Consider the following 22,918-nt stretch of genomic DNA (forward strand, 5'->3'; position numbering starts at 1 on the left):
TACCCACATACATGTGGCATATAGAGCATACATACATATAGTTTTTGCCTTGCAAAAACGTGCGCTTCTTTCTACAGATTTTTTCTTTAATTTGTGCTGCCATAAAAGTGCGTAACCAAAGACAGACATAGAAATTCAAAGAATTCAAAAGGATAATGCGCTGTTTTTATCTTCTGTATCTTTATTTGGTATGTGTTAGCTTTACTTGTCTGCGGCATACATTTTTTTTGTTTCTGGTCTGGTAGTATTTAGACTTGGTATGAACTGAAATAATCGCTAGACAAACTCTATACTTGCGATAAAATGTTAAAACTGGAAGCCCATGGCAGGAAAAGCGGGCATGAAAAAAAAGTACGCTTATAATGCCACAAAAAAATGGCGTACTCTATTGTATGTATTGTATATAGTTAGTTGCACGTATGCAGTGTACGTATGTGCCACACGTAAGTCACCACCATGGAAAGCACCCGCACAGGCAGATTAGTATTAATGGCAATCAATCGATGCAGACGGCAAGGATGCTGAAACTGATTGAAGGAAAAAAATAATAATTTTAAGCTATAAACTAAAGTAGAAATGCATGCGCATGTTTGTTTGCATGTGTGCATGCAGTTGTTGGCATGTGCTGGCGCATTTATTTGAATCGTTATTATTGGGTAAACTGTCGTTCAACGTTTGCGGCAATAAATTTCATACAATAGCAGCAATTGCCAAAAATGGCATGCAGTTGCCTTAAAATCTGCACATTTGGCTTTGTGTGAATTTCGATGATAAATATAGCAAGCGTGCGCATTCAGCTTGTTTTTCCATTGTATGCATTTGATATGAGCAAGGACATGAAGCAAAGAGCGCAAGAACCAAAATGAATAATAATAAAATCAACCCTAAAACCGTATTTTGATGAAAATTGTAGAAGCCGCTAAAAGAAATTAATTTGGAATTTGGAAAATGTCGACAGTTCTGGTGTTCTTTCATTAACACGCCTCGTTACATGTGTGGCTGGCGTTGGCATTAAGATAAATATTTCGAATACGTATATTGCCCGAAAATAATATAATGAATGAAGTACTAAGCACGCATACGCGTACAAAGGAAATGCTGCAGCAAATAATTATAATAAAATCCCAAGTAGGTGAATAAAGTGCGTTGAAGGGCATCAACAACGATGCATCCAGCTGCACCACATCAGGCGCATTTGCTTGCAACATATGTAGGTGCGGCTAACTGACAAGGACAAAGCTGGAGCAATGTTGTGCAATGCAGCATTAGGGCAGCGCTGAATGTACATAAGTGTAAGTTGGCTCAAAAACAGAAATTACAATTTTAGCATTTTTAAAAGTGTAAGCCTAAGAGGGGAGGAAAGCAGTGTTTGAATTCGGAAACACTATGAGCCAATAGTTACATACACATGTATGTACAAGTTGGTGCAAAATCAATCACCCTATAGGAAGATTTATACGCTTTGCAAATGGCATCTCACGCCAATCATATTTTCCATTACTACAAACAGAGGTAAAAATATAGATTCCTATCACTCAAAATTATTTTTTTTTATTTAAAAAAAAAAAACTTATCCATAAACGAAATTGGATGATTAAGTTTGCGCCACCTTGTATGTACGTAACATCACCAGCCAGCAGGATTTTTTTGAGCTCTTTTACTTTTTATTATATGACGAAATGACAAGTCCGTCTCTGAAAATGATTCAGCCAACAAAAATCCTTAATAAATTAATTTTTTTGTTGGAACCATTTGAAGAGTGAAGCGAGTATCTTTGGGAATTGATAATTCATAAGCCAGAAATGAGCCTAATTACCAAAGTTGATTTTAGAGTACATATAATAAAAAGGAGGGCCTATCACTTCAACTACTACGACAGCCGGAGTTTCCTCCACATATGGACGGGCAGAATATGCAGGAGCTCATGCGATGAGGAGAACGTTAGCCTGATATAGTAATTATTGATCCAAAGTATATTCCGCCCGGGCAACATATAATCATATTTATTATTTCCATCTTCATACAAGCAAAAATTCTACATTCTCCTTACGTAAAACAAAAGTTCTTACACATTTTTTTTTCTCTTGAATGGACAACGCTCCCATAACATTTTAGTTCTCTCATAAACTCTGTCTTTCTCTGTGTCTGTTGTCAAATTCGCTGCATTTACTACTGGAGCTAAACAAATTGCTTTCAACGACATTTTCAAACAAAGTTTCTTCAGAGGCATGCTCCGATATGTGATACTCCAACGAAATTATTGAGTAGGTCAGGCAAGCCAGTTTCTCTTTATTGATGTTAATTTATTTATTGATGTTAACAATAATAGGTATCAGTACTCAGATGATTAAATATATAAGAAAATAAAAATGTGTCATTCGGAGTCGGCTTAAAACTGTAAATCCGTTTGAGCAAAACATCAAGGTGCACACCACTAACAGGGGGAGGAGCTCGGCAAAAGAACAAAAAGGCTGTAAGCGCCAATTATATATATGTAAAGGGTCCTCCAAAAGTGACGCCTAGTAGTAAATAATTCTTAGACGTACCTTTCTTTTATGTCATCTTTTGCATTTGTCAAATAGACGGAAGTACAATTTTGCACAATAGAACAACGCGTTAAAACTATTCAAACTTATTATGAAAATAGTCGATCTTTAAGAACGCCAGATCGGAAAATTCTTTATTTTTTTTTATGGAAATAATCGTTCGGATGAGTTGAAAATTCAAAGGTAGGTGAAAAAAATGGCAAGAAAATGGTTTTGTGAAGCATAGGAAAGAGGACTGGTGGATCAAAAACTGCACGTTTTGTTCCAAGTTTTGCTGCTGTGGCGCAAAATGTAGCTGAACAACCTTCAACATCGATACCTCGACATTCTCAACCGTTGGCCCGCATGAGCCGACTATTTGGCGAATGTTACTTGTAGATTTGCTCATGATAGACATTTCAATGATGCCATTTTTCACATACAATTCATAAGATCCGTATTTTGAATAAAACAGTGAAACCTCAAAGAATCTTAATTCTTATTGTATATGTTTTCTTTTAGAACAACACCTAGACGCATCTTTTCCAGGACCCTTTATGTAAGTATGACCTACCCCACCACACCAATGCGTTGTTACAAATATGAGAATCTAATGATTCTCGAAACTATTTTGCTTAGTTTCCTTTATATAATATTTACGCCATTTCAATTAATTATTTATTTAATATTCATTGCGATTTTCAAAGATAATATCATCTTATACCAAACTGATACCAAAACATTGTTTTAACTACATACATACATACAAATACATTTGAAAATGCACAGCTTATAAATGAGAATATTGCTTCTCTCTGATATTTGTTGCTATCTTTGGTTACATTTACATCCATTTTACTGCTTCGCGTGGCCAACTATTATATTTGCACATAATGCTTGCAGCAACTCAAAGAACCATTGCGACACAATGCAAATTCAGTTATCTCTAAATTACCACACCACTGCATTATCCTACGTGTACAGAAGAAAACTCAAGTATTACAAAGCCTTCTCAGTTCGGAAAGGGAGAAAAAATGGTGGAAAACTTTTCTTTAATTTATGTAAAAATACGCGCGATGAGCAAATGCAAGCGTATAAAATTAATGCGCCAGCGATGTTTGCTACGAAGTCATCTCCGCACGCACCAAGCAAACGTTTGTAATGTGTGTACTGTATGTATGTATGTAATAAAGTTTCAGTTGAAATTATCCTTTCTCTTGCGCGCTTCACGCCTTCCCGCATCTTCGCTTTACACGATCTAACGAAATTTTATTTACTCTTTGTAGCAGCGCATGCGATATCACTACCACTACCACTACCACTACTACATATGTATATGTATATGTATATGCACATACATTCTCAACTCGAACGCCAATTACAATACTTGGCAGCTGCTGGCAGACGCGAAGGTGCACCGTTGCTTTGTTGAATGCCAAATGTTGCATCTACGTTTACACTGTGGTCCTGACAGTCAGCTCTGTGGCACTGTGGCACAACACCAACTCTCATACCGAACTGCAATAAACAAGTATATAGTATATACTCTTGAATTTACGCGCTCCTGCGCTTTCATTTCGTTCCGCACGTTCCATATCCAACTTTGCTTTGCACCGAACGCTGCTGTTTCACTTCTTTTTGTTAATTTGAGCGCGTCACACAACTGAACTCCTTTCCATACGAATGCGCTTTCTATTATGCATTTTTGCTTTACTATTTTATTCATCTTATTTTACACTTTTCCCTTAGACAAAAAAGTTATCATGCAAAAAAATGAAAAATAATACGACGAGAAGAAGCCAAAGTTAACTTGAAAAGTGGCTTTTGTACGTACATTGACCTACCAACACAAAAAAATGTGCTTTGTTCCACAAAAAGGATAAAGTAGAATGCAAAATAAAAGAAGCATTCACGTACTACAACGTAGCGGTATAACAGAAAAAAGTACGATAAACAAACAAACAAAAAATACGAAAAATAAGCACAGAAAACTGAAAACAGCAAAAGTATACAAAATAAAAGTAAACGAAAAAGGGAACACAAAAAGTGGAGTTGCAAAAGCAGAACGCCGAATGCACCGTACAGAATATGAAAGTGAAAGAGCGCATGAAATGGTTTCTAAAGTGGGTGGATAGGTGGCAAAGACAGAGTTCAGTAAAGTACATAACGAAACCCGAGTTGCAGTACAGTGGTGGCAAGTTCCAGCTGGTGTTCGAGTGGTTGCTGCAAGCGAATACCACCCTGACATCAAGTGAAGAAATTGCTATGCTTTCATGTATGCATGTGTATGTTAATGAAGGATGAAAACAGAAAAGAAATTGGCACAATCCTGCTTGCAGGCAGGAACTTTTTCATCACAGAATGAGAAAAATTTAAAGAAAAAATTAACGAGTGAATTGAAAACATTTTTCAGTAATAAATTTTATTATGGTAGTTGGAGTTGGTACAGGATTCAGTCTATTTATTGGTAAACTATTTGGTTCGATATGATTTATTCTGCAAAACTGCTGGACTTGGCGTCCGGAACTAAATGAAGAATTAAGCAATTTTTATCTGAAGCTATCCCTATCTGTCTTAAAAAAACCAGGTATCGTAATTTCACCAAAATTCGGGAAATCCCAAATCCCATTCATTCATATATCTCCTTCTTAATTGTATTTAAAAAAAATTATGAAAGAATTTCATCATCAATCGTGCATACTTTTAGTATTAAAACCCGTGTGGGAGAGAGAATTCATCAAAATTGGAAATAGATTTTCCAATGGAAGGTTTGCCTTCAGGACCCCTCTCATACTCCTTTTTTACTTAATCTATAAATATACCATATGTGCATATGTAGATAAGACTTTCTTATATTAAAACACAGTATTAGTTACCTTATATTAAAAATTAAAAAAAGTCATTATTTTACCACCAAAGCTGCTTTACTACTCATATCCACAGATTTTTCTTTTCTATACTAAAAGTCAAACGTAGGTAACAATAAATAAGATGTCGAGATGTCTCACGAATAAACAAAAACCATTTTATATGTCTAAGAAGCTTAGAAATGGTTTAGAAATGCAAGAATATGGTTTGTTAATAAAGGGTTTTTCAAAAGTGATGCGTAGATGCCTGTAATTAATAATTGAATTCAATGCAATTTTTAGGTCATCTCTGACATTTGTCAAGTATACATATGTATATACAATTTTACACAATGCAAATACACGTTTTAACTATTGAAACTTGTTATGAAAATAGTCGATCTTTAAGAGCGGCATATGGCAAAATTTGTAATATTTTTTGGTGGGAATAGACATCCAAATGAGTTCACAAATCAAAGGTTAGTTAAAAAATTTCAAGATACTGGTTTTATGAAGGATAGGAAAAAGGACCGGCAGATTAAAAACGGGACATTCTGTTCTAAATTTTGCTGCTGTAGCGCAAAATGTTGCTAAACAACCTTCAACATCTATATCTCGATGAACTTCAACAATTAGACATTCATGAATCAACTGTTTGGCGGATTTAATTAACACAAGAAATGAACCCAACAAATCATTATCAAGAACATGATGCTGGTTTTTCACACAAAATTATCTTTAATGTCGAAGCTCAATTCACACTGGATGGATTTGTCAACAAACGAAGTTTCCACATCTAGGCAGAGGAAAACCCTCGGGTCGATTAATTTTACGAAATGGTGGCATAAACCGGCCACCTAGATCACCTAACTAAAGATACTGGACTACTTTTTGTGGATTTTTTTTTTAAATAAAGTCTATATGAATAACCCAACAACGATTCAAGAGCTTAAACACAACATTCGGATCGGGATTGCTGCTGTCACTTCGATCATGTGTGAACGAGTCCTTGAACATTTTAATTCTCTAAACACGTTTTTTGAAACACCCTATGTAAACATATGTAGATATCCTCTCTGGTGGCTGCCGTAGCTGGATAGGTTGGTGCGCCACTATCAATTGGTAGTGCGTAGGTTCGAGTTTCCGTGCCTGAAACACCAAATATGGGTCGCCCCTCGGTAGGCAATGGCAAGCCTCTGAGTATATTTCTGCCATGAAAAAGTTTCTCATGAATAAATCCCTTCGGAGTCGGCATAAAACTGTAGGTCACTTCGTTTGTGGAACAGCATCAAGACGCACACCACAAATAGGAGGAGAAGCTCGGCCAAGTACCCATAATGTTGTAAGCGCCAATTTTGTTTATATCAGATATTTTTTTTATTTTAATTAAGCTTATACAATGTTAATAACTATTATACAAACTGGGTTGTCATGCGGCACTAGCATCAGAGGCTATTAGCTGTCCGGGAAGTATGAACGGTTTTAAATTCTTCGGAGTAGGTCAGCGTCGTTTAGGAATCCATACATTGTTCTTATGTTTTTTTCAGAAGGGTTCATAAGAAGTACGGTGGGGTCTGTTCCAGCGAAATCCTGTTGTCTTTTGGCATCGAGTCCTGGGCAGAAAGCAATTAGATGGAGAACGCTTATTGGGGCATTACAAAAGGGCCCCTTTCTAGGAGATGAGGATGTGTGAGTATGGTGTGTGCGATTCGGAGCCGTGTCAAAGGTGTGAGCATGTTTGTTGGTATGGATGAAGGGTAGTGAGGTTTGGTCCAGGTTGGGTTAATTGTGGAGTAATGATGGTTAAGAGTCAAGAGCCAGCTTGGTACGTCTTTTTTGGTTAACTAGGCGATATATGTCGCTCTTGATGAAGAGGCTGGATGTGACTGTCGGAACGAAAGTGGTGTCTTTAGACATTTTGTCTGCGTAGGTATTACCGTCGATGCCGGTGTAGCTTAGTACCCACATTATCTTTATCTTATTTGGGTGGGAGATGAGATTTATATCAGATATATTTTGTACGTATATATGCATGTATTTAACACACTTTTGTATGTACAATTGCCAGGTAGATATTATTATTTGCTATCGCGCCGGCTGGGAGCGTAAAGTGCTCATACAAATAAATTCCATTAGGGTCGATTTGCAGCTTTTGACTTTATCTGCGGCCAAGTGAGCGAGTTGTCAGATGTAATTCTTTATACAGGCCTCGTCTCCATGTTCTTTTCGGCCGCTCTCTTCGGCGAAAGCCTTGCGGATTCCAGTCTAGGGATATCCTGCTGATGTCAGTCCCAGGCTTACGAATTGTATGACCCATCCATTTCCACTTTCGTATGCGTATTTCTATCTGAACAGAACTTTGTTTGCTTTGAGCAAGGAGCTCGTCATTAGAGATCCAGTTATCGGGCCACCATATACGCAGTATAGTTCTTAAACAGCGGTTTATAAAAGCTTTTTTTGTTGTTGAAACCGCTACGGACTACGTTTTGCAGCCATACAGCAGCAGCATATTTCACATTCTAGTTGAGGTAGTTGAAATGGTGCTCGAAAAAAGGCAATTAATTTGTGACTTTTTTATATCATAGTGAAAACCGTTCCATTATTTATTGAAATGCTCTAAGGAGCCGATATATAAGGAATTTTCACCTCTACAATACTTTTCAAGGCTGCACAACTTCATACGTGCATGGAAAATGTAAAAAAAAAATAATTATGTAGCTCATTTGAACTTCTCTTCCAATTTGTGCTGAGCATCTTAAAATGATCCGAGAACTGCAAGTCCTCCAGTTTTAGAAGACTTAGAAAAATTTGTTTCTAACCTGTTTTCAAACTTAAGGCCTCCACATAGCGCTATATGAATATTACTTTCTTGCTCCTTATTCAATACTTTCAGTACCTTAGGTTAATTTCTGCGCTCTTTTTATCTCCTTACCCCTTTAACATGCACCAAACACCTAAAACTACATATACCAGCGCGAACTTGCTGACTCTGCCGACAGAAGAATATACGAGCACTACCACTATGGCGTTAGTGAAAACAACAACAACAAAAAATGATCACACCAAGAACCACTGTGACAAATAATGAGCTTTTTTGGCAGCACGTTTTCATTGCATCAAAAAAAACAAGCAACAAATACGAGTACTACAAGAAAATTTCTTGTAGCTGCATGGATTTCAGTTTCTGTGCCAGGAGCTCTTTATTATCATTGCTCCCATCTTCTGCATGCTTATCTACACAATTTTCTTCCTCTTGCAAGGACTTTGACAACTTTTGCATTACCAGCGAAAGAATGAAGTTTATGCTTGAGTAAGATGTTTGTACGTGCCACATTTCAGTGCTGTGCATAAGTCGCAAACTTTGGGGTTAGCAACTGATTGTTGCAAGTGCACAAGGGCATATGAAAATAGTTGTACATAAATACATGAATTTCGTATGCACCTATACATACATGACAAAATATAATATAAGCAAAGGTACATAAGCAGGAACTTGCACGAGGCGAGGAAGCTACTTAATGTTGCAGTTTGCCCGCTTCTCGGTAGAACGCTGTCATTGCCAATAGCACAAGTTGCTCGTAGTAGTGGTTGTTATTTATGCTTTTGTTTGCTGGTATACATATACTTATACTCTCATAGTGTGTATGTGCATACATACTTCATTCTTTGTTTGTACCAACAACGCCGCTTCTCTTTCTGCTAACGAAAATTACAACAATTTGCATGTTCCCTTTCTTGCTACACAGCGGAACTCCTACTTACATAAATTGATTCACGTCGAGTTCGTTGCCTGTCCCTGGCTTTGTGCTTGCATCTTGATACAGTTATTAAAAAAAATGAATTGCAACGTTCTTCACGACGAGTAAGTCGTTTCGAAATAGTTGCAACAGCTTCAAAAATGTGAAGTACTATTTTGATTATGTTTCTACTTTGCTTTCACTGTAGCTGCATTTTCGCATTTTCACGCTTCCTTAACAGTTTGAGACGCTTCCTTATCAGTTTGAGTTGAGTAATTTCGGCTATCTATTCGTTGTATTTGTACTTTTCGCAACAGTAATTTGATATGTCGATTTGCTCTGTGATCAATGGATGCAAAATATTTTTTTATAAATTGCATATGCATGACTTATTAATATTATTACAATCGGTAAATATATCGGTTTAGACAAAGGGAGAAAGGCGAGAGTGCTGCGGACTGGATACAGCACACTGTTTGTAAGTATGAAGCTTAACGATTTTTAAGCTATTTGTTAAAGAAAAGTCGCTACAGAGATAATAAAATCTATATGAAGCTGATCTGCTGTGAACATTCTAGAAAGGTGCATTATCCCAAAACAAATCGAGATCAAACTTCTAAGAGTTCCATTATTAGATGAAAAAAAAAATTGAAATTGAATTGAAAATGAACCCTATTTGAGATCTCTCTACCATTAACTATGTGGCCACTGAGTTGATAACTACACGGTGCGCCATCTTTTATGTCGGTATGTAAACACTGAATAACGTTGTCGTTTACCAACCGATCGACTTCAACATACAGGTTTTCGATACTTCAATTCAGTACTATTTCAACCATGGATCGCTTTACACCGAAACAACGCGAAATCGACGCTGTAAAATCCGAAATGCTTAAAAAGGTGATGATAATCGTGGCCACTTGATTGACATTGTATTCAAAAAATAGTTTTAATAAATTGTAAATAACCAAACCAAATACAAATCACTTGTTTTTTTTATTCAATGTACCGACTTAAAAGATGACACACCTTGTATAAAAGAGGCTGTGCTATGGGTCAGGGACCCGCCTGCTGTAACTCAACCGATCTGTAACTACTCTGAAAGTTAAGTGGGGTAAAATCTCTACAGTGATAGATAAAATACTTCATCCAACATAGGATCCGTAAGTAGAGCTATTCAAATCTGCCACGAACGTTGTCTGGGTCCCTGGACACCACCCCTTTATCGCCAAGCATGCTCTGGATCAGGTCAATCTACATCGCTGGCCCGCAGACCAGTAGATGGGCCACAAAGCCTACATGTGCCCATCATATTTCATCATTTATTAGAGAGATGTAGTGGTTTCACCACATTGGACATTAGAGGGTGAATTTAAGCCCAAATAAGGGTTGTTGCGGAACAACCATTCGGAATTCGGAGTTCGTCGGATCGAATCTCCGTAAAAAACCAAAATGAAAACAAAGATTTTCTAAAAACGATCGCCCCTAGTCAGGCAATGGCAAACCTCCGAATGTATTTCTGCCATGAAAGAGCTCCTCATAAAAAATGTTTGCCCTTCGAAGTCGGTTTAAAACTATAGGCCCAAATAGGAGGAGGAGCTCGGCCAAACAAGAGATAGTGCAAGTTTTACCAGGCCAGAAAAACTTTTATCGTTTGGTTTTAGTTGTCCGTGTGAAACAAATTTTCCACGTGTAAACATTCTAACTTTCTTGCATCTATCAACGTGTGAGCATATGTACCAAACAAAACATTTAAAGGAAATCTTGTTTTTATTTTTCTTTCCATAGGCGAGGAATGTTCTGAAAAAGCGAAAAAGTTCACAGACGAAGATTTAGAGCCAATAATTAGCGCCAAAAGCAAGCAGAGTTTGTAAAAGCATTGGGAGTGAGTAATCTCCAAGTTTCTGAAAGCATTGAGATTGAAGATGAAGACTTCCAGAACCTTAAGGCTATTTTACATATCACAAGCCCTTATTAAACGCTACAGAAGGAACATCTATCTTTTATGACAACCCCAAGTGCAGGAAGCTCGGTCAACGCGGCACATTAGTTTGGAAATTGAATATTCACGGTGCGAAAGTGATGTGGGATCAGAAATTAGTAGAAAAAATACTGGGAGCTATTAGAAGGCCATCATGAATTGATTCGTTTAAAAAAAAAGAGCATTGCCAGAACAACGAAGAAGTATTTGCTCCGAAATATAATAAAACATTGCAGTATAAGACAATGTGAAGAAATATTTATTCCAAAAAATAGGATCCTTTCACACCGGTGGTCTTTTGCACGACCTTTCCTTTAATTTACAAATCATTGCGGTTAAGAAAGAAATAGGCGCCAATGAAGTGGCTAGAGCTTTTGAAAAGGTTTCAACATCTCAGACGATAAAAATAAGGAGTACGGTGGACTTCGCAAAAGTGAATTCCCAACTTCCGCTTTTTTTTTAGATCATTTGAACAGCAGGGGTCAAGAAGAATAAAAGAGACATTCCTATTTCACACCTAACGCTGCTTGCGTCATCATATTTCGTATGTTGTTATCAATTCTGTCGAGAACGCTGCAGTTACTATATTGTTTCACCTGGTTACAATAACGAATAATGAATAACTCATTTGCTGATCCAACCAATAACACTTCGCTTACGGTTCTCGTAAATAACTATTTTTTGACGTCACTAGCTATTTGATGCATAATTGGTTTCATTCTTTGACGATTGCGATAATGCGAAGAAGCTTTATTGCGTCTGCCTAGCAATAACCTACTGGGCGGACCTAATTTTTATACATCACTAACTTCTGAGAGTTAATTCCACATTACACCAGTTCAAACCCCTCGACACTATAGCAATTGTACAATGATGAGTGGGTTTCACACTATTTTCAATAGGAAACCGACGCTATTGAGCGTAGATTTTGGAGGACAGATTTTGAGTACTTTTCCAATGATTAAGTTTGTGTTGTGAAAGTCATTGTAAAAGAGGTAGACATTTGGTGTTAAATCAGCCACCGAAATTCTTATTAAACGAATTTTATTTACAAATATTCCCAGAAATCGCGTAACTTTTTTAATTATTGCGCACATGTCTTATCGCACTGATCGAACAATTCATATCGAACGACATATTGGAAGAATATCAAGACGCACAATGCAAAATGAACAAAAGGCTCGACTTAAAGTAGACAAAATTTTAGTCAAGTGTTGTTTGTAAGGAAATTCCACCTTCATTGAATTTAATTTATTTAGAATTTCCGTATTCCTTTCATTTTTAATTTTCACTTCTTTTTCCCGCATATTTCTTCCAGTTCTTTGCCTAACGTCGCATGAGACCAACGCTAAATATATCAGATTTTTAAGCACTTCTTTTGGAATTTTGCCGCCTACGACGTGCTCTGATTTCGTTTTCTTAGTCGGCTTTGAAAGGAAGTAAGCAAAAGGAATAAGTCTTCTTTTTGATTTGCCATTTTAGCTTCAATCCATACTCGGTTGTCTTATTGTGGAACTAAACAAAGTGATTAAACTAAAAAAAGATGTTCCTGCACTGGCTTTGCTTTCTTTCTTTCAACCAAGTAAACTGGTTTCATGTAAACTGGCATGTACATACATATGTATGTATTTATGTGCGATAATATGAGTGTACGTATGTATATGTTTTCGCTGTCTACTTTACGGATGCGGGTAGATCCTGTCCACTTACGTCGGTTAATTTCTAAGTGTGGGTGCTTGAAGTTCGACGTGTTTGCATGTATGGGTAAATACGCCGGTTAAAGTGTATGTAAGGATATGAACACATACATACATATACAAGCAAATGCATGTGGCTGGTATGTGCTTTTACCCTTGGCAAGGACTTTCGAAGCTGTTGAGTTTCGTTTTGTGTGGGTGTTTTTTTTTTTTTTTTTTTTTTTTTTGTAAAAAGAGAAATAATAACTGAAATAAGAAGTTTCCTTTCATTTAATTTATTTTTATTTCTTTACACTCGATTTTTAGCAACTTTTTCCGTTGTCCTGCTCGCTTCAAACCCATTGCTTATTTCCTTTTTTCATCTTTCTTTTTGTTGCCTTCTAGTTTTTTTTGCCTTAATGTACTTTTCTTTTATTTTTAACTTTTTGCAGTACTTGCAACTTGTTTTCAATTGCAAGCATGCAAACATCGCCTCATTTGAATATAACCCTATTCAATTACACATACATACATACGAGTGTTGCCGCTTCCTGCTAACCACTCACTGCACTTGCCAGCTATCCGCTTGCTTCCGATTGCAATGCTGTTTGATTTCGCATTCAACCCTCTAGTGCTATGTAGTATTTGTCCACTCACTTACTCAAACCTTCACTTTTTTGTATACTAGAAGAAATTTGTGTAAGTCACACTCTCGAGTATGAGTATCATGAGGAATTTAGCACATTTAACTTTTAGATTTTTTTGTAGTTTATTTTTCATCGTATTCTTTTTCTTGACTTTATCGAGATTCTTTAACGCTGTTTCTTCTTTTGTTTCTTTTCCTTTACTTTTATTTTGCTTGGTATAGTAACTTTTCGGGGACAATTCAGTGAGGCTAATTTAGTCTACAGCAGCATAAAATGGTCTATAATGCGCGAAACAGAATTGCAGCGGTCAGCAGGTAACGGTTTGATGGGTGGTGAACAGCTGATCTAATTCGTCGGAAAATTCGGTTGGTGAAACACAATTGCGACGGACGGTGTTCATCTGACATTTTGAGGTTATAAAATTCCGTTTGTAGTGAAAGTTTTTCTTAGCTATATTTCTAAAACAACCCGTTCAAGTTCATTGTTAAAGCTAGCAACTCCTTTCGAAATTATTGATATTTTGCGGGTTTTCCTGTTCACAGCGCTGCTGCTGCTGTTAAACAAACACATTATCATCAAGCGATTAGAAAAGCAAACCGGAGCCTCCGATCTGGCGGAGAAAATAGGAATTAATCGAAATATTTTCCCGCCGTAAAAACAACCGACGCCAAGAAAACCGTCCCCGCCGCAGTTTTGAGCAATTCCATGCGACTAAATGTGTTCTAATTTTGACAGCGGGTACCCATCGGCCCGTTATCCGCTGTTGGGTACATTGTTTGCATCTTGAAATGTTCTTCTGAGGTGAGTTGAACATATACATATTTGAATAAGAAATTATATTTCCAGTTCATATTATTAATACTTTATTTGATACCAATTCTGTTTTTTTCAGTTTCATTGACATGTTGAGAACTAATGATCGATCATCATTGATATTGATATTTAAACTATTTTTTATAGAAAAATCGCTACTTCGATGTAAAGGATGTTTTTTAGCTGCGCCAGAATTATTGATAGCTATGGTTTGATGGCTGAGAAAGGCAAACTATATTGGCATTTCTGTTCAGTCAGGTGTGGCAAGTTAACATCAATCGTTTAGCGTCAAAACAACGCACAGCTCCACAGTTTGGAAGGAAATAGACTTTGAAAAAACAAATCTTTTCGCGAAGTTCATACAGTGTTAAAGAAGACGCCGAAATGTGGATTCGTCGTCGTTATCAACTTGTTGGCCTTTGTCCTTCGACTATGTGGGAAATTTTACGTAAGGATCTTGTCTTACGTGATTATAAAATATAGCTGGTGCAAGAATTCAAGTCAAATGTCCATCGTTTGCGTCGTATTTTTGTTGATTGGGCACATTTAAATTTTTTAACGAAGTGGTCAAAACTTGGACTGATCGAATGGACCATGTGACTTGTAGGCGGCGCGAACATATGCCGGATATGATATTGAAAAAATAAATGCCATGGGATTATCTATCAGATTCTAATAAAAAAAAAAACCAGTCTAACGGTTAGACTTGATAGAAGTGAAACCTTCCGTAAAACAAACTGAGAGAGAATAAGACGAAAGCAGCATTAGGAGCGGGATAATTATAGGTTCATTATAATATTGCTATAAAGTTCATATTTTATTTTCTTCATTTTATCATTATTCATCCTCAATGTTTTCAATTTCAACAAATGATACGAGTGGCTTATGATAGATAAAATATGATACAAATGCTTTGGTTCCGATGTTGTCAAAAAAAATACCCAAACGGACCGAAGAAACAGACTTACAAATTTCTTCCATTTTCGTCTACTTGTATTCATATAAAAATTTATGTCTCTTCCCACCAAAGCTAAATGTATTAGTATATTTCTTCTTGTATTTATTCAAGGCTGAAATCCCGGCGGTACTGCAATACCGGGTCAACCCGTGGCAGAGGTGGAGAGCAAGCCCCTAAAACACTCCGCCCATTTCAAAAAATTAGTTTAACATTTGTTGTCCTCCGATGGAGGATCTATCAGATGTTAAGCTGATAGGAACAGATACCACACTACCTACTTCAATAGATTTTCTAATAAACCTTTTGAGAATTACACTCTCACAAAAATTAATGTACGAAATATTTATACCGATTCACTTAAACTGACTTTCAGTATCTAAACCAAAAAACTGTTTTCAATAAATAATCAGAAATGTCCTACAATGCAAATTTCAAAAAAAAAACATTCCATTTTCGTCTACATGTATTCATATAAAAATTTATGGCTCTTCCCACCAAAGCTAAATGTATTAGTATATTTTTTCTTGTATTTATTCAAAGCCGAAATCCCGGCGGTACTGCAATACCGGGTCAACCCGTGGCAGAGAAGGAGCAAGCCCCTAAAACACTCCGCCCATTTCAAAAAATCAGTTTAACAATTGTTGTCCTCCGATGGAGGATCTATCAGATGTTAAGCTGATAACCACACTACCTAGTCAATACATTTTAAATAATAAACCTAATAAACCTTTTGAGAATTACACGCTCACAAAAATTATTTATATCAACATATAATATAACGCTTCGTAACTAAATAACTTTTAGGCCAGCGACGACAGCATGGCGCGGTAGCCGAGCGACTAGCGATGTGAGCTTCCGATCCAAAATCCTTGGTTCGAATCACAAAAAAAATAAAAGTTATTTTTATTTAGTTCGTCGCTACTTTTATATCAACATATAATATAACGCTTCGTAGCCAAGTTGGTCGCTTTTTTCGTTTCACTTTTCCTCAAATCACTCCCAACGATTCTAAAGAAGTTTTCACTTCAAAAAAGATTTCATTCCAACAATAATTCTGGTTTGTATTATCATTTGAAGTTCACAAGCTCGAAAACACTGCCTTTAATATTAAAGTTCTTTTTCTTTTTCGAATTGCTTAGATCGTATATGAGGAATATATTCACAAAAACCCGAACTTATATACCCATATCGGCGATCCATACAAAAGAGATGAGTTCAATAACTCATCGTTCAATAATAGAAATCGTTTGCTGTTTCTTGCGCCGCCAACATTAGGAAATATTATTCATAACGACTACTACTACTACTTTTTAATACCTTTTGTGTAGTATATTCTCTATGTTGTCCGAAGCTTAGCCTATTGTCAATAACCACACTTGAATACTTCATGTTCCATCTTAGCATTTTAGTAGCTTCTTCCGACTACTGGCTAAGACTTCTTTGGTTTTTTCATTCGCTAACTACAGACCCACCATTGTCTTCCACTGTTTAATATTTTCAATGGCGGGGTTTTCAATCCATTTAACGTCGCCTAGATTTATTTTTATTAAATTTGAAGTACCTTCCTAAAATCTAATCAGCTATATAACTCTCACTCTCAGCGTCTTTGATAGAATCAGCTGATTGGCTGACGTAAGCGGAGTTACGTTGTTCCCAGTGACGCGGCACCCGAAGTTACTCTCACAATCTTGCTTTGGACGGCCAAATCTGATAATATATCATCCTTGGGGAGTCTACTTAGGCCACAAGTGAGACTACTGAATAAGCTATCCATGGAGGGCTAAACCTAAAAATATATATACATATATAATTGGCGCGTATACCGCTTTTGGGTGTTTGACCGAGCTCCTCCTCCTACTTGTGGTGTGCGTCTTGATGTTGTTCCACAAATGGAGGGAACTACAGTTTCAAGCCGACTCCGAACGGCAGACATTTTTTTATGAGAAGCTTTTTCATGGCAGAAATACACTCGGAGGTTTGCCCTTGCCTGCTGAGGGGCGATCGCTATTAGAAAAAAATTTTTCTTAATTTTGGTGTTTTCACTGAGATTCGAACCTACGTTCTTTCTGTGAATTTCGAATGGTAGTCACGCACTAATCCATTCGGCTACGACGACCTAAACCTAAAAATATACATTGAAATAATTTTAGAAAATAATTGCACCTTTTTTAGGTGTTTTTCAATTTGCAGGAGTTCACCATACAAATTATTGCGTAAGTCTTGCAATTTTAAGCTGGCATCCACGTGAACCTATATTTTCCGCAAATTCTCTTTTTTATACTGCATGCAATGTGCTGTTGCTAGGCGGTAACGACTATAAGAGATTCAATAAACAGAGTCTGGGGGCGGTTAGTTAGAGTTAGGCCATGTACGCATTTCACCCCTTTGCAGCAACACATAATTTTTTCACAATTTTAAATTTACATACTTGCATACATACAACCACATAAAAGGCAGAAATTGACGCATTCCGTATTTTTTTACGTACATATTTCTTTCCAAACTCACTGATGGCGACAAAATGCGTAGCTCACATCGGGCAGCTGTAGTCGAGCCTGGAGGAGTGCAGGAGGGAAAAGTCTGCAGCCAGTATAGAAATTGCCGGGACTAAAAAAACCAAAGGGCTGGAGCTGAAGCGCTTAGATTTCAAATATGCGTATGACTCAAGAGTGCACGCACATTTGCACAGGCATCCACAAGCAAGCGAACTGTTGAGGATATGCTACTTGAAAAGCAAAGCACAGAATGCGTATATGTCTTACGCATTTCCTTGTGTTAGCTTAGCGGCGCCAACTGCCCACCTGCAGATTGCCTTACGAATGTACCGCTCATACTAACGTTTGCCACCCACCTAGCGTTTGCTTGGAGAAACTGTTTTGTGCTCATTGAAGCACACATACACACGCATAAACGCATGCAGGAAAGAGTCTTTTGTATGCTGACTTCTTTTGCTGTTGACTCGACGTTTTCTTATCCTTGCTTTGGTCCTGCCACAAGTGAAAACTGCGGCGCAATAAAGTTGGTGGCACAGCATCAGCAGAAACTTTGCTATTGGGTGCGTGCAACTCGTGACAAAAGCAGAATAACGGCCGCACTGAAGGGCGGGCGGGCGGTCGCTCGGCTGAGTGATGCACAGTTGTTGACTCTTGGCGCCCTCTTATTTAAGTAACTTTTCGTTTCCTAGTTGTTGTTGTTATTGTTGTCCTATAGCAAAAGTAGTTGTGTTTTTGCCAAAGTCGTTTCTTCAACGCTCTTAGTTCACTAGCTACCCTGCCACATGCCACTTCCGTTCGTTTGAAGCTACGCACTTCCCTCTTATTGATGTTGCAAGCTACATAACGAGTGCGAGGTATACTGCATGTGACGTGCGGTATGGCAGGGAAAACTTTATTTCTTTTGAAGTGCAGAAAAATGCGAAAAGCAGCTGCCATCGCTGCCAATGGTGTTACCACAAATGCAGTGCAAAGAAACCGCCTCAATGCCGTGTGGTGGCAGGAGGGAATAAACATAGTTGTAACAAAAGAAGAAGAAGAATATGATGACGTTTTAAAGAAATTGTGTAAAAGTTGTTGTGGCAGGTGGCTCAAATATTGGTTGCATCATGGCAAAGGAAGTGCTGAAGCGTGCGGAGGTGAAACACACCACAGCGCAACCCGCGGTAACTTGCAACGCACTCTTAAGGGAGAGACGCACAATAGCCAAGACGATACAGAAGCACAAACAGGCGTAGAAGACGTTGGCTTGAGTAATTGCAATAGGGCGCGAGCGTGTCAAAGATGCACCCCAACAACAGCAACTAGAAAGCAGATATGCTCGCAAAAACTACGTGGCGTGGATGGCGGCGGTGGTGGCGGAGTTGGCGTCATTGGCAACAGCAGTTGTGCTTTGCCGGCGGTGAAATACGAGCAGCATTGCACCCTCGCGATTGGCTTGAGTAACGGCTGTGTGGCAAATGAGAACGGCAGTGACAACCATGGTGGCAGTTGGGGCATCGCATGCTTTAACCCATCATTTTAGCGCCGTGCTGCACTTGCGATTGCTGCACTACTTTTGCTATTCGTTGTTGTGTTCGTTGTGCTGCAACATAGACGGTAGTACGATAAGCAAGTTGACGCAGGACTAACCGCCAACCGCTCTGGCAGCCACCTGCTATTTGCCACATCGGTGCAATGCAACGCCGAGCGTCTTGAAGATGCTGACAGCTGATAAGCTGCCACGCAGTAGGAAATATAAAAAGGTGGTGTAGGGGTGTCAGCTAAATGGCAGAACGGGATACGATGGTTGCTGCAGAGATAGTGATATTTTAATTTGATAATGCCAGATGTTGCAAGTTGCAACTAACAAATATTTACTTGAATCACTTTTATTTAAAATGTAGCAAGTGAAAGAGTAAACTTTGCACTGCCATACGGGGAAACTTTTCAGAAAATACGGGAGAAAACAAATAAATTTACAATTATCTGCATCAAGGAAGAAATTTGCATATTTTATTATTTTGCGGTAGGGAGAGTTCCAAGCATACATTCTTCACAAAGCAATAAAAAACTAAAAGTAATTAATTGAGTTAATAAGTATTGTTCGAGTATGCCAATATATTTATATGTATGCATGTAAAAAATATATTTTTATATATCTCAAATTATATACTCGATTATCGGGATAACCAAATAAAGCCCCTTCGTGTAGGCTTGCGTAGCATAGAGATGCATGGCCGATTCAGTTCTGTTCGAACTACTGTTGAAGGAGTGCAGACTTAGAAAGCTGTGCTTTGGATTTGGTCGTACAAATGAAAAAGGAAAGACTTTCTTTATAGGAATGCTGCTAGAAAAGCTATGCCCATACTGATAAACTACGTTTCCGACTTCATTAATGCATGACTTTATATTAGTTTTAACATTCACTACTTTACTTTAAAAAATTAAAAAAAATAATATCAAATAATATCCTCTTTAACCTTAATATTTCATACTGTTCGTTGCTTCGTAAAGTCTTGAGCGAACTTCACATAAATTAAATATATTGCATAAACATTTACGTTTCAAAGGAAATATTCCTGTACCGCCAACAACTTCTTTTAACCATGTGACGGACCAAGAGCATTTCTATCTTCTTGTTTTAATTGTTGTATTGTAACAATGGTAGCCAGAGCAGTGCTTTTATTTCAGCGCCAAATTTTACGTCGAATTTTTTTTAGAAAATCACTCACTCCTTGGCCGAATACGCCTTATTTTTGCCGCCGATCAAGATGCCTCAATAATTATCTATAGTGACTGTTTGGCTTGTCTGAATTTGGTATCCCCGCAAAACTAATACGGCTATGTAAGATGACGTTGCTCAACACCAGCAGCGCGGTCAGAATTGGGAAGGACCTCTCCGAGCCGTTTGATACCAAACGAGGTTTCAGACAGGGTGACTCGCTGTCGTGTGACTTCTTTAACCTGATGTTGGAGAGCATCGTACGAGCCGCAGAACTTAATCGCTCAGGCACAATTTTTTATAAGAGTGTACAATTGCTGGCGTATGCCGATGATATTGACATCATCGACCTTAACAACCGCGCTGTTAGTTCTGCCTTCTCCAAACTGGATAAAGAGGCAAAGCGAATGGGTTTGGTGGTGAACGAGGACAAAACGAAGTACCTCCTGTCTTCAAACAAACAGTCGGCGCACTCGCGTATCGGCACCCACGTCACTGTTGACAGTTATAATTTTGAGGTTGTAAAAGACTTCGTGTATTTAGGAACCAGCATTAACACCGATAACAATGTCAGCCTTGAAATCCAACGTAGAATCTCTCTTGCCAACAAGTGCTACTTCGGACTAAGTAGGCAATTGAGCAGTAAAGTCCTCTCTCGACGAACAAAACTATATTAACACTCTACAAGACTCTCATCATGCCCGTCCTAACGTATGGCGCAGAAGCTTGGACGATGACAACATCCGATGAAGCGACGCTTGGAGTGTTCGAGAGAAAGATTCTGCGTAAGATTTTTGGACCTTTGCACGTTGGCAACGGCGAATATCGCAGACGATGGAACGATGAGATGTATGAGTTTTACGACGACATAGACATTGCGCAGCGAATAAAGATCCAGCGGCTTCGTTGGCTGGGTCATGTCGTCCGAATGGATACAAACGCTCCGGCTTTGAAAGTATTCGATGCGGTACCAGCTGGTGGTAGCAGAGGAAGAGGAAGGCCTCCTCTGCGTTGGAAAGATCAGGTGGAGAAGGACTTGGCTTCACTTGGTGTGTCCAATTGGCGCCGGTTAGCACGAGAAAGAAACGACTGGCGCGCTTTGTTAATCTCGGCCAAAATCGCGTAAGCGGTTATCGCGCCAATTAAGAAGAAGAAGAAGAAGACTGTTTGGCTTGATGAAACCAATTTTTTAAGCGGAATCTTTCAAATCTTCACTTTTGACTTCCCAAACGAATTTTTGTTTTTAGGGGACTTTCTCTTCCAGGATAGAATTCATGACCATGACGTTGGCTATGACCTTGTAAACCTCTTCTTTTAGTTATCTGCCAGATTATGTGTCATAAAACCTGAACTGTCAACTATCCTTTGGAATTTCAACCACCGATTTTTTGAATTTGACACCTAACAGACCGACATCTGTGATGTGTCGGAAATTTAGTTTACGGTTGGATATTTACTGTGAGAAAAGCTTTTCGCCTTTTCACAGTTTGAATTCACTCCATGTTTAATGGTAATGTCTACTCACTTCAATAAAAACAAAATCAATTCAAAATTATTTTAAAATATTCATGCGCTTTTTATTTATATTCCAATTAAATTAAATTCCAAAATTGAAACACCAAAATTACGCAAATTTTTTTTCTCATACAAAATATCTGCCGTTCGGAGTCGGCTTGGAACTGTAGGTCCCTCCATTTGTGCAACAACATCAAGACGCACACCACATATAGGAGGAGATTCTCGGCCAAACAGCCAAAAACAAGGTGAACGCGTCAAGTTTGAATTTCACGATGTCTAAAGCAAGAAAAGTACACCAGGTAGTAATAAAAATTTACTCTTGAGACGTGATTCAAGCAACTCAGCTGCATCTTGCGAAGACCGACATCTCTCATCAAATCGTTTATATCTTCTTGGTAGAACAATTTTGATCTAGTGACATCTTGATAGTGCCACCTTGTCAAGATCTCAAGACTTAAACAAGGGCAAATTTACTAAATCTAAACTCACATTTTTCTAAAAATCGTGACGTCTTCGATAATTTCAGATATCATTTTCGTTTTCAGCACATCAAATGACGTAAGAATCAGATGAAATTATTCAGACTGCATTTTGGTTGCAGGTCTGTGTGTTTAGCTGCATATCCTTATGTATATATAATAAATATGTACATATACATATATTTTTTTTGCCACCTTCTCATATCAAAAAGTGTGACTGATCTTCCTAGTACACTCCCAAGTTTTTTACATCTAGCATCATAAGTGCTTGGAAAAAATTAAACGCGGCACATGCATATGTATGCACACATACTTACATATATCGTACACATATGCAACAAGAAACGCATGCCCATGAGGCGGACTAAAGTGACTCATCAAACTTTGTGAATGATATTGTTTAGGGTGGCCTGGGAATAAAAGTATGACGAGTTACATAAATTTCTCTACAGAAGTATGCATGTGTGTGACAGGCATGATTCCGAAACCGCCTGCACTAAAATTATGCGCAACTTTCTTTCGCATTTGTGCACATTTAAGGC

At 37.9% G+C, this 22,918-nt stretch overlaps 2 pseudogenes; both read right to left on the reverse strand.

The window, feature by feature from the left end:
* Nucleotides 1–15,285: 15,285 nt before the first annotated feature.
* On the reverse strand, nt 15,286–15,473 carry LOC129243337 (U2 spliceosomal RNA; annotated as a pseudogene).
* Nucleotides 15,474–15,713: 240 nt separating this feature from the next.
* On the reverse strand, nt 15,714–15,897 carry LOC129243218 (U2 spliceosomal RNA; annotated as a pseudogene).
* Nucleotides 15,898–22,918: the final 7,021 nt, after the last annotated feature.

This window comes from Anastrepha obliqua, chromosome 3 (assembly GCF_027943255.1).
Source record: "Anastrepha obliqua isolate idAnaObli1 chromosome 3, idAnaObli1_1.0, whole genome shotgun sequence".
NCBI lineage: Eukaryota > Metazoa > Arthropoda > Insecta > Diptera > Tephritidae > Anastrepha > Anastrepha obliqua.